Source organism: Triturus cristatus, chromosome 5_1 (assembly GCF_964204655.1).
Source record: "Triturus cristatus chromosome 5_1, aTriCri1.1, whole genome shotgun sequence".
NCBI lineage: Eukaryota > Metazoa > Chordata > Amphibia > Caudata > Salamandridae > Triturus > Triturus cristatus.
This window is the reverse complement of record NC_140587.1, coordinates 154,384,890-154,397,013: the sequence shown is the minus strand read 5'-3', so window position 1 is coordinate 154,397,013 and position 12,124 is coordinate 154,384,890. Positions and strand designations below refer to the sequence as shown.

At 41.9% G+C, this 12,124-nt stretch overlaps 1 long non-coding RNA gene across 1 annotated transcript in view; it reads left to right on the top strand.

Moving 5' to 3' along the window:
- Positions 1-12,124, top strand: part of LOC146830454 (uncharacterized) — a 161,442-nt gene that overhangs the window by 89,702 nt on the left and 59,616 nt on the right. Inside the window, exons 2-3 of the long non-coding RNA XR_014961158.1 lie at positions 43-1,338; positions 4,625-4,738. This is a non-coding gene — a long non-coding RNA (uncharacterized LOC146830454). The remainder of the gene's footprint in view (positions 1-42; positions 1,339-4,624; positions 4,739-12,124) is intronic.

The following is a 12,124-nucleotide window of genomic DNA, read 5'->3' as shown; positions in this document are numbered from 1 at the left end:
CAAGCCTCTTGTTCATGATGTATTTGTGTATCCTCATTAAAGGTGATTGTGGATTATCTTTGCTATGGATTGATGACGGTGTTACACCCTAATTCGTTACCAGCGCCAGCCACGAATAAATCCAGCATAATTGGTGACTGTCTTGTGCTTCTTCTAATTCAAGGAATTCCCTGTTTTATTATTTAGTATGGGACTTGCGTCCGTATGACGGCAGCAGCATTGTTGGTGGAAGTAACTGGGGATTTGCAAGCCTGCCGTAGAATTGAATTTGAACCTGTTCCTGTCACTCAACTGTGAGCTCCAACAAAGCGAGTTGAGCCGGCTGGTTGACTACCTGGCACTACAAGCCGCACAGTTCGTGGCTCACTCCCAACCAAAGAACATAAGGATTACTTTGTGAGAGCAAGCACCTCTCTGTGTATCTAGACCACCGTCAATTTTGGTAGATCAATCCACCGTATGTCCTTGAACACACATGATGGATGATGTGTTGCTGAAACGAAGTGAAGCAGCAAGGGCTTTGTTCGATGTAACAAAAAACACTATTGGTTCAGAAGCTACTGGAGTAAGTTATGGCAATAAAAACACACAAGGTATTTTAAAACAAAAACTATTCCTTTATGAGAAAATTGCCAGGAGAGAAATTAATAGATGGTGGGAAGTGGCATCACTCAATAATTATATCGAGGTAGGAAGAGTCCCTAGAGGATTACGGATCTTCATTGTACCAACATACGGGAACCCTAACCCAAAACTGTTAGAGGAATGGGCGGAGTTAATGGCCACCACATGCAAAGGAATGTTGGGTTTGCTCTCGAAATATGCCAAAAAAGAACTTGATGAAATTTGTGACAAGATGAAGAGCCTAAAAGAAGAAATAGACAAATATCCAGATCAGGAGACGGCTAAATCTTTTTTGACAGCAATGGAGCATAGACTTACGAAATATGAAGAGGAAATCATGCAGAAAAAAGGGCGGAAATTTTTACGAGACAAACCGGACTATGCCACTGGAAGAATTCTCACTTTTGGGAGAAAATTTGAAAATATAAGAAGGGAGTTTAAACAAACCACAGCACACCAACAACATGAGTTACTGACATCCGAATCAAGTTCTGACGCATACTCCGATATGGATGACCAGCCAGGACCTTTAACGACAAACTTAGCCAACCAAGAACTTTTTTAGATGAATTTCGTCTTCTGAAACAAAGGAAGGGTCCAAGAAGGGGCCCAAAAAGCAAACCTGGAACCAACTCAAATGATAAACCACAAGAAGGAAACCGAGCAACAATGCCGGATGGGAATAGAACCTGGCAATTCAAGAATTAATCATGGGTAAGAAAAATGTGACTGTTAATCTTTCTTGCAATTTATTTAACAGATGGAAAATACTCTGTTTTAGAATTAGAATTGTCCAACTGACAACTTTAACGATAGTACTTTGCCGACAGATCTGTTTTTGTTCATTAGGAACCTTAAAATGATGGCCATTTTCAGCCAACAACAAAGGAAGGGAAGAGACCCGAGTCATGACACAGCTCCACACATTTTCCCATTATTTTCACAGCAACCCGACCCAGCCACTAGCATATACATAGGCGGTTTGAATTTACAACTCCAAGAGGATGACCGAACATTGGAAAAAGAAGGTGAATTATTACAGGAAATGGGATTAGAAATTGATAAAGCGAGCCACAGTCTGTTCAAACTCAAATCCAGCAGTAATCCAGTCACACCACACAACAACATACACATTTAAAAACGTATTCATCACAGATTTAATTGAGTTGAGATTCAACACGAGACCGACTATGCTGCTAACTTCACGAAACATCATCATCAAAGAACTTTATTTCGATCACTTTGGATCATAAAAGTATAGACAAACAAGAGAACCAGCATCACACATAGGCACAGAAATACAATTTTTAATAGCAAATATAATTATAAAAAAGTGCAAGAAGCACCTTTAAAAAATTGGTTAAAAACAATATAAAACCATACATTTGATAAACACAGGCCAACTAACTATAGTGCTTAGGAAAAACAGCAGCAAAGATTGGGGACTGCCCAGAGAGAAGGGAGACGGCGATATTGCACATCCAACCAGAGAACACCATAGGCATCGGATAATCCATTTAATAGATCAAAAACTGACAGTACATATTTCAAGCGCTTTATCCAGATTGCTATTAAAAACTTGGCCAGACAAAAAAACACTACCCCATAAGTGTCGCACTGCAGTAATCTAAAGGTTTCCTGGTATTCCATAATGCCCAGGTTTTTACAAAGAGGAACAATCCCATTTTGAACGCAGTTGTTTGTAGAGAGGGCAGAAAAACAAAATGTGTAAGGGATTTAGGACCCCCTTTGCAACCTGAGCACAAATCATCGTTTGTACCACTATCCTGTTGGTATTTGCTGGTAAATGATTTTACAGGTAGAGTTCCATACCTAAACTGCAAGTATAGTTTCCTAGCTAAGGGGGGAACAATTTCATCAATGGTACTGTCACAAATAGCCACTTGGTTTGTGGTCAATAAAGACCACGGATAGAGAGCCCTTACACTGCATAACATTATTATTTGCAACACTCTCCGAAAAGATTGCTTTAATGCTGGCTTTGCCAATTGAACACCTGGTCTCAGGGGAGACCCAGTATTTATCCAGGTTCAACCTTTGACGTAGTGCCAAATCTAAATATAGTGGAGTCAGTGGTGTAAATGCAGGAAGATTTAATACAGTTCTTATGAACATATGCTCCATTATGGAGAGGCTCTGGGTTTGTTAACAATCCCAGAGCTCTGCTCCATATAAAACCGCCCCCTAGGACCATCACCTTATAAATTTTTACAGCTGCGGTCACCCTTCTAAATATCCTCTGTATTTTCACTATTTATGCAGTGTGTTGGGATAGGGACAACTGTGTTTTTTTAACAAAACAACAAACATTAGCTTTACAAAGCCTAAATATGACCATAATATAATCCTCAAGCCATCTCACAAAGGTGGTAATGTTATACTGTTGGATGTAAACAAGAAACAACAGATCTAGGTTCTATGAACTTGTTTTACTGCAGGAATATAAGCAGACCATTGCAAAGTATCATGACATCATGTGACTGGGAAGAATAGGGGCTCTTGAGCAAGGACAAGTATAGGTTCCTTCTCTCAGAAAAACCTATCGCTCACTGTTTCTACCTGTTAACAAAAATGCACCCAGACCCAGTTAATCCGCTAGGGAGACTCTCTTCTCTAATTAATGATAGCCTTTTAAAAGATCCCTCCATTTATTTAGGTCATTTTCTTTTGCCTGACGTTCTTAGCCTGCAGTCTTATTGTAGACACAGCTCCTCAACAAGATTAAAGGTATTTATTGGGGACTGCATTATATTCTATTGACCATTGAAGTGGTCTATACTTTTATCAAGCATATCCGTGTTCAGGCACTTTCTGAGGGATTGTCCTATCTACCTGTACAATTGCACACTCCTGCTTTAATGCATTTTAGGTTTTGTTTAGAGAATAACATTTAATGATCAATGGTATCGTGTTCCCAGTATGCAGGTTATGAGTACCTGCTTTGCCCCTAGCTCTGTGAATTATTGTATGGGCCGATAGGAAGAACAGGTAGTTAAGGACATCAGAAAACAAACATGACAACACATAGCATAGTACTCTAGACATGGTACAGTAATGACTTTTTTTGTCATATGGAACTGTACCATCAAGGAAGCTGAAGATTTCCTCAGACATATTAGCACCAATAACTTGAATCTCCAATTCACTTATAAAATTAGTTTTGAAACAATTTACTTTGTTGATCTAGCCGTAAAAGGTGGCAACGTTGATACCATTTTATTTCCCAAATCCATGGAGGGTAATAGTGTCTTGCATGCTAATAGCCAACATGCAGTCAAATTGAAATGGAGTATACTGCACAGTGAGCTCCTAAGTGCTAGATGAAATTTGTAGCTCCAACAGTAGAATCGTCTAGAAATTTTCTTCATGGGGGCATCCACAGGAAGGGCTCAAGCAAGCAAAACCCAGGGCTATGATTCACACGAGGGCAAGCCTGTTGGCAGGTGAAGCTAAAAACACACAGCTTAGCAAAGTGAGACTATTTACCATCTTTAAGGCAGAATATTCTACTATTAGTAGAATTCTATCCCACCACTTGGTACATTGTGAAATATCGTACACCACCATCGGCAAACTGGTCACCCCAGGTCCTTCGATTACATACCGCAAGCATAGACCACTATGGGACATTCTAGTGCACAGTCACTTCACAACTCGTGAAAGACAGACTGGCTTGGGGACCAAAGAGGTTTCTTCTGTTGTGGATAGAACAAAACCTATAAATACAGTACTAATTTAAAGACCTGTCCACAGGATTGAATAGAAAAAAAGAATAACCTGCAAAACAGACTATTGTGTTTAGATATTTGAGTGCCCGTGTGAATTGCAATATGTGGGGATCACAGTTTTCTTCCTAAAGAAGGTGTTGGAACATTTGGGAGCTATCCGATGGGGTGACTCCACTTATCCCATAGACAGACATTTGCAAGTGGCACATGAGCAGAATCCTGACACCTTGTCTTTCTTTGGCATTGCCTAGGTTTGAGCACATTCCACAAAGGGATAGTGGAGATGGTAAACTACGTAAGATGGATTGTGAATATAACATCACTCTGGACACCAAGATGCCTAAGGATCTAAACATTGAAGAACTGTATGTACATATTGGATCAATTTGATGGCAACAATTTGTTGAGCATCACGTACTCTTTGATTTACGGTTACACACTGCACACTACTGGATAGTATATTGATTGGATATTCTGCTCTGAAACATTCGACTCAGATAAACTACATGTGTTTGTACGATTGATATGGATGACCTGGTTTTCAAATCCACTTGGTTAAGAATGTAATGATCAATATACATGGTAACTGTAATGCTGCTTCATCATATTTCTCTTTTGTTTGTAAATTTATGTCACACCCACTTTCCTCACACGTGCACGCATACACTCGCTCTCTCACACCACACACCCATGTTTTCTTCCACTGTTTAACAAATGTTCTTGGTTTATATCAGAGGGGCCAAAATGAAGTTGGAATCTGGTTAATTGCTGTGTGGACCAAAATGGGAAGATATTCTTAAATGATGTCTTATTGATTGATTGTATGAAAGATAACAGCAGCATTAATACCCTCCTCATCGCTTGTTTTGCTTCACATTGATGTTTTCATTATATTAATATATTGATGAAATATTTGTAACTAAGAAACTGATTAATTACGAAACATGAATTCGCTATAATGCTTTATTGCCATATGTCTTAATGCAGAACAGCGCAAGCCACGTTCTTCATGCTCCTGATGAAGTGTTTGTATATCCTTTTTAAAGGTTATTGGGTACTGTCTGTGCAATGGTTTGGCCCAGGCATTAGCCGGAACGCATTACCAGCACCAGCCACTAATAAACGCAGAATAAATCGATTTGATGGGCCGTCTTGTGCTGCTTTTAATCCAAGAAGAGTTCCCTGCTTTATACTTGTGTACCGGACTTGCACCCATATGACGGCACTGGTTGTTGGTGGAAGTAACTAGGAATATGCAATCCTGTCGGAGGAATATATATTTCTCCACAAAGAAGAAAGAAACGGTATTGCACTTGCTGTAGAAATGGTTTATTCTCACTGAGGAAAAGACCACTAAAGTGTTTCAACACCAACGCTGTGTTGGCCCTGTTTTTCGAATCTGCACTACACTTTCCATTAAAAAGATTTCATCTGCTTTGCGTTCAGCATGGCAAGTGTGGAGGAGCAAAAAAGCGACCTTTCCCTTTATCTCGTTTTGAGTTATTTGCCTGTCAATACAGGAAAAAACAGGTGGATGGAAGTACACCAAACTGGCCATGAAAGTAGAACTTTAATTATAGAAGGGCCTTTGTTTGATTTTGGTGTAAACCCATTAAGTATTGGGGCATTGGAATGTTGAGCGCTCCATTGAAGACAACGAAGTGCGCCCAGGCTTCTAATGGCTGGTAGAAGCCCGGACTACTAATGGCTGGGAGAAGCCTGGGCTACTAATGGCTGGTAGAATCCCTGAGAGAAACATTCCAGTGTTTTTTTCATTTCACAGCTCTTGCTGTACACAAAGGCCTCTCGGAGCCCGAGGGAATTTAAGCACCCCCAGGCTCCGAGAGGCCTTTGTTTTTACAAATTAGAACATTCTGCCCTCTAGGGGCAGAATGTTCTTATAGCCATAGAGCCCTTTGTAGGCTCAGGCCTTTAACGCTGGAGCAGGCCTTTAATGGGCGACAGAGCCCGCTAACTCGGGTTCTAAGGCTATAGTAGAGAAATTAGACTTTTTTCTGAACATGAATAGATGACATGACACCTTGATGGAAAGGTGTAGTTTTTTTTCCTATAACTTTAGTGCTGTTTAATGAATTTGCACAAAACTCTGCAGATGTTCTGCATGTTATGCCTTCTGCTGGTATGTTTAAATTGGTGCAGGTTTATTAAGGGGGCACAGTCAAAAGGCGTTTAGAGGGTTTTTTTGCTGATAGTGATGTCATCATTTGACGAATCCACGTGAAATTTAGAAGACATTTGACATATTTAGTGGTCTGTGGGCATGAAAAGTTTTATGAAGATGCTTCAATAGCTGAGAGGGAAGACGTTTTAAAAGGTGCTAAAAAAGTTTTCATGTGCTAATAACTTTGTTGCTCTTTAATGAATCTGCAAGAAATGTCAGGCTGCTAGCACATTAAGCCCAGTCCATGAATCTCAGATTTCATGTGGATCCAACAATGGAAGTTAAAGTTAAATGGTCAAAAAATAATTGTTTTGGTTATGGCATTGGAGCAGTTTTACAGATCGGCACTACCCTTGGCTGACACCATGTTTAGGCTACCTTTGATATTTTTTGTTTCATGCAAATATGTCGAGAGAACACTTAATGGGGAAATTTAAAAGCCGGGTTTCTCATTTTAGCTCCTATTGGAATGTTTGCTGTCCAATACCGAAAAAACCCTGAATGGAATTATACCAAACTTGGTATGAAAATAGACCTTTACTCAGGGGCGTCATTTAATTTGTGTGATTTGGTGTAGATTCATGTGGTAGTTTTCAAGAAATGTGCTTTACTATAATGTGTCAGAGGGCTTGAAAGGTTTAAAAGTTGGAGATATCTGGACATTTATGTGGACAATCCTCCTGTTGTCCGTTTCGAATCTGCAAATCTTCAAATGTTGGTCCTCAGACCCCTTAAACACTACAGTGCAGAGGACAATACATTCAAGTCCTTCACACATTATCTATGCCATGCGAAGGAGGTTCACATTTCATCCTCTCATTAAATGGAGGAATTTCCTCTGGTGCTCGCACAAGAAGGATTCCCTTTCTATAGTTGCTGTGGAAGAGCTTCCTCAGCAGCCTGAGGTTTTTTATTTTCAGACTGAGGACCAGCATGTATGTCACCCTGACGTAATCTATGTACAAAATGAAAATAAAAGAATATGTTCAGCTCCTTTTATTTTTGCTGTAATTGGAGTTCAGTGGGTATATCTCAGCCCCCCAGCACTTTGGATGTTGTAATTTAAATGATCTCGATATGAAAGCAGCCACACCAGTACCGGTACCTTGGTTGTACCATAATTTTATCCCTTTTAATGTACGGAAGCTAGGAAGTGAGTACAGGGAAGTTACCTCCAAGGCGATGGCAAGGAGAAGGTGATGGGCCAAGATCAACCCTATAGCATGGGGGGGCGTCCTAACAGACATCACAAGCCCCGACACTGAGAATCCATGGTCAGTCGAAAAAGGATACTCGAGATGGGAATCCTGGATTACTCAATCCCTGGATTTAGTAGCCCCCAAGGTCGCCCTCAAGCCCAAAACCAGAACTAGAGCAGAAGGATGGTTCAATTCCCAGCTGCTGGCGTTAAAGAAAAATTGCAAAAAGATCGAAAGGGAGTGGAGAAAAACTTATGATCCCCAACTCAAAATAGAGTATAAAACAGCCTAGAAACTATCAAAATGAGTCAAGCTAAGTTCTTCAAAGAAAAAATCAATAGGGCTCAGAACTCCTCAAGGGAACTGTTTCTGGTCCGTCCGGCATCTCTGTGCCGATTGTGTGGAGAAACGCTGTAGGCCACACCTCCCACTTACTTACTCCACCCCCACTTCCAGCTGGCGGTCAGGCTGGTGGCAGGAGCCGAGACACTATTTAAACGGGAAGCTCTCCCGGTCGCGCTGTGGTACGAGGCCTGCTTGCTGTTTGCTGGGCAGGGGATTTGTTTAAAAACGTAGTGGGAAAAGCACTTGGGAAAGTATTTTTAACGCAACTTTACTGAATTGTTCTAATTTTTAAAATCTTTTACTTGCATGCTTGTACAGTCCTTGGGCCTATTTGCATGTGTTTTTTTTTTTTTGTCCTCATCTCACCAATAGGCTTCTGCAAATTTAAAAAGCCGTCATATCTTCCAACTGGGCGCCCCACGGCTAACTGCATTTGCCTAGATCGGCCTGACCAGCCCCGGGTAGTAACGGCTTGGTGTAATCATAGGACCCGGGGGGAAGACCAACACATTTTTTATTACTCTCAATGAAGAAAAACTGATCGCAAGTCCCAGCCCCAGCTTAGTAGAGGCTGCCAGATATTGATTGATATTCCCCTGCTCCCCTCTTGCTCTAGTCGTGCCATAGCAAAAGAGGCTTTAAGCCAGTCTTCTCTGTTCGGGGGGGATAGGATCTTTCCACTTTATACATAGCTCCCTCCGAGCAAGCAATATCAGGTATAACAACCCCCTATGGCATTACCCCCGACAAACACCAACAGTAGGTTAATCTCGATGTTTACTTCAAAGATACCCGATAGGGAATCTCCCACATCTTTTCCAGTAAGATCTTAACTCCGGACACTCAAAAAAGATGTGGATATCGTCCGCATTAGGTAGTTTACACCTAGGACATTTGGGGTGGGAAGCAAATTTGGCTATTCTGGCCGGGGTATAATATAGTCTGTTTACGACAAAAAAGTGATTATTTTTTAAGCTGGCTGGTTTGATGTATTGATAGAGTAATTTTAAAGAAGGCTCAAAAAAATCTTCAATGTTAGGCTCAAGGGGAGATTGGTTCCAAACCGATGATTGGGGTGGAAGGTCCGTATCCTCTGCATCGAGAAACCTTGTATACCACATGGATCTCTTTGTTTTTTGGCAGGACGTTTTGTAATAGCCGCTCTAGTTCTCAGTCACCTCTTACTTCGCCGACTTCTGCCTCGTACCATGATTTAAGTTGAAAATACTTAAACTTGGAGAGAGCAGCGCTTATCTTAGCTCTTAATACCTCCCATGGGAGAATTCCATCTATATCCATCAAGTCTGATCACTTAGCCACACCCACTCTCTTAATTGGTATCGCCAGACTATCTCTCAGGCAGAGAGGAGTCCCGGGGGAGTCCCAAAAGGGAGAAAAATCAGAGAAATATCCAAAACCCCATCTGCGTCTCACTTTATACCATGTCTCCAGGGCGGCCTTAAGGACCTTGAGACGCACACGTATAAAGTATCTTGGGGCCCGAATCTTATATAGAGAACTTTCTCCTCCACTTCCCCCCTCGACCATGGCCATCTCACCCAGGAGCCTGCCCCATGTTGTCCCATCGGGGTTTGAAAGCAGCATCCTTATACCCTTCAATTGGAAGGCAATTAAGTACCATCTGTTGTCGGCGGAGGGCCAACCCACCTTTAGTGATTCTCCTCCTCAGCTTTTTCCAAGACATGTTTTCAGCGTTTCCGGTCCGTCACGGCATCTTTGTGCCGATTGTGCGGAGAAACTCTGTAGGCTACACTACCCACTTACTTACTCCACCCCCACTTCCGGCTGGCGGTCGGGCTGGTGGCGGGAGCTGAGACACAATCTAAACAAGATGCACCCCCGGACGTGCCAAAGGCAAGCCCGTCCGCGCTCGAACGGGGTCGGGCCCTATGCCCATTTATATCTATATTCGGCCAGGGAGCTGACATCACACCAGGGTCATCATCGTATTAACACCACCACCCGCTCAAATTTAGAGAAAGTGGATATTTTAGCTCATAGATATACTTTTCCCGAAATTGACACTAAAACCCCTCCCACTCCTATCATGCACCCACGATCTTTTTCAGAAACTCCTAAAACTCAGGAGTCAAAGGGCCTCACAGTTTATTATTTGAACACTCGTTATATGGTAAAACACCAGCTGGAAATCTGTCAGCTCTTAGCCTCTGACAAACCAGACATTCTTCTCCTTACGGAAACATGGCTGACCGAGGAATCTGTTAACGATATTCTGGTCGCAGTACCGGATAATTACTAAATCCTGCAGACTAATCGCCCCTCAGGAAAAGCTAGTGGTGGGGTGGCAGCCATTATTCATCAGGACCATCAGTTTACTTCCTTAGTGGTTTACGGGCCCACCTTCAGTTGACAGTCTTGTTTTAAAATTTGATTCCCCCCAGCCACCATTTATCTGTGCCCTTTTTTATAGACCTCCTCATCATATGCCTGCATTTCCTCCGGCATTGGGCGAAATGAAATCCCATTTTGTTATTAACCACGCCAGAATACTGATAATTGGTGACTTCAATTACTGGCCTTATGATGAAGGGGAGTGCCCCAGCTTGGTTGAATTGACAGATCTTTTAACTGGGATGAATTGCACCCAGCATGTAAGGGCTGCTACACATATAAAAGGGCTTACTCTAGACCATATATGGACTTCTAATTTAGAGATCTCTACTCTACTGATCTCTCCATGTATTTGGTCAGATCATCATCTTATAACATTCTCCCTTATTTCTGTCTCCCCTCCTAAACCCCAACACTTAAGGAATGTAATGTCTAGAATTTGGCGACGTATGAACACTGATCAATTCAGACTATTGTTAACCAACATGGCCCCCTCTGCACAGGAGGTGTTTCAGACTCGGGCAGAAAGCATTAAGACATGGCTTGAGCTGGTCAGTGACCGTGTCGCCCCCCTCAAGAAAATCTCGATTTTGAGACCGCATGATGCTCAACGATGGTTTTCTGATGATCTAAAAAACATGAAACTTGCCCTAAGACAGGCCAGACGCAGTTGGAGAAGTCACTATCTTACCGATGAGAGGGATATTTATGTAACCCTCTTGAAAGAATATAAAAAGGAGATTCTTCGTACCAAGGAAGATTATTTCTCTAGTAAAATTCTTAACTCATCCAATAAATCCAAAGAAATTTTCTCCAGAGTGAACGAACTTTCCAAACCATATAGGATCATGTCGAAGCCAGTTCCATCACAGTCCTTCCGTGACTCCCTTAATTCCTTTATTTGGGAGAAAATTGCCTCTATTAAAGATAGTATTCCCTCTTCTACCTTTCTCATATCTGTCAGAATGTACCTCGGATGGATCAAATTCCTTTGATCTCTAAGGAGACTTTTCTTGATCTACTTAAAAAGGTTGACTCTGGTTCCCCCACTGATTGCTGCCCTCCTCATATACTTCGGGAGACTTTTACCATCTGTCCTGACCCCCATCTTTCATTCCTTAACAACTCACTTAAATATGGCATTGTCCCTGACATTCTTAAAAGTGCGGAAATCATCCCTATTCTGAAAAAAACTGTCGCAGACCCGTCAGTTCTTAGCAATTATCGCCCCATCTCTTTGCTACCCTATTTGGGCAAAGTCCGAGAGGCTTATGTGGCAAATTGCTTTAGTACATTTGTTGAACACTACCAGATCTTGGACTCCCACCAGGCAGGCTTTAGACTAGCTCTTTCTACGTAATCTGTTATACTTCGTCTTGGACGAATTAAGAAGAGAGGCAGATAGCGGCATCCCCCAGGCCCTGATTCTCCTGGATTTGTCAGCAGCATTTGACACGGTCGATCATAACATCCTGGTTGACTGATAGAATCGTGAAGAAAACAAACTGAAAAGGAAGTTCGTTTTTGCCCTGAGTGGAGCTGTAATTTAATTGCGAATTACAGCGTTCCTTCTGATGGATACATCTGCCAGTGGATTCCTCACCTTGTGAATATCCCCTGCGCCAGCAACATTCGGAATCTTTTGTAGCAGT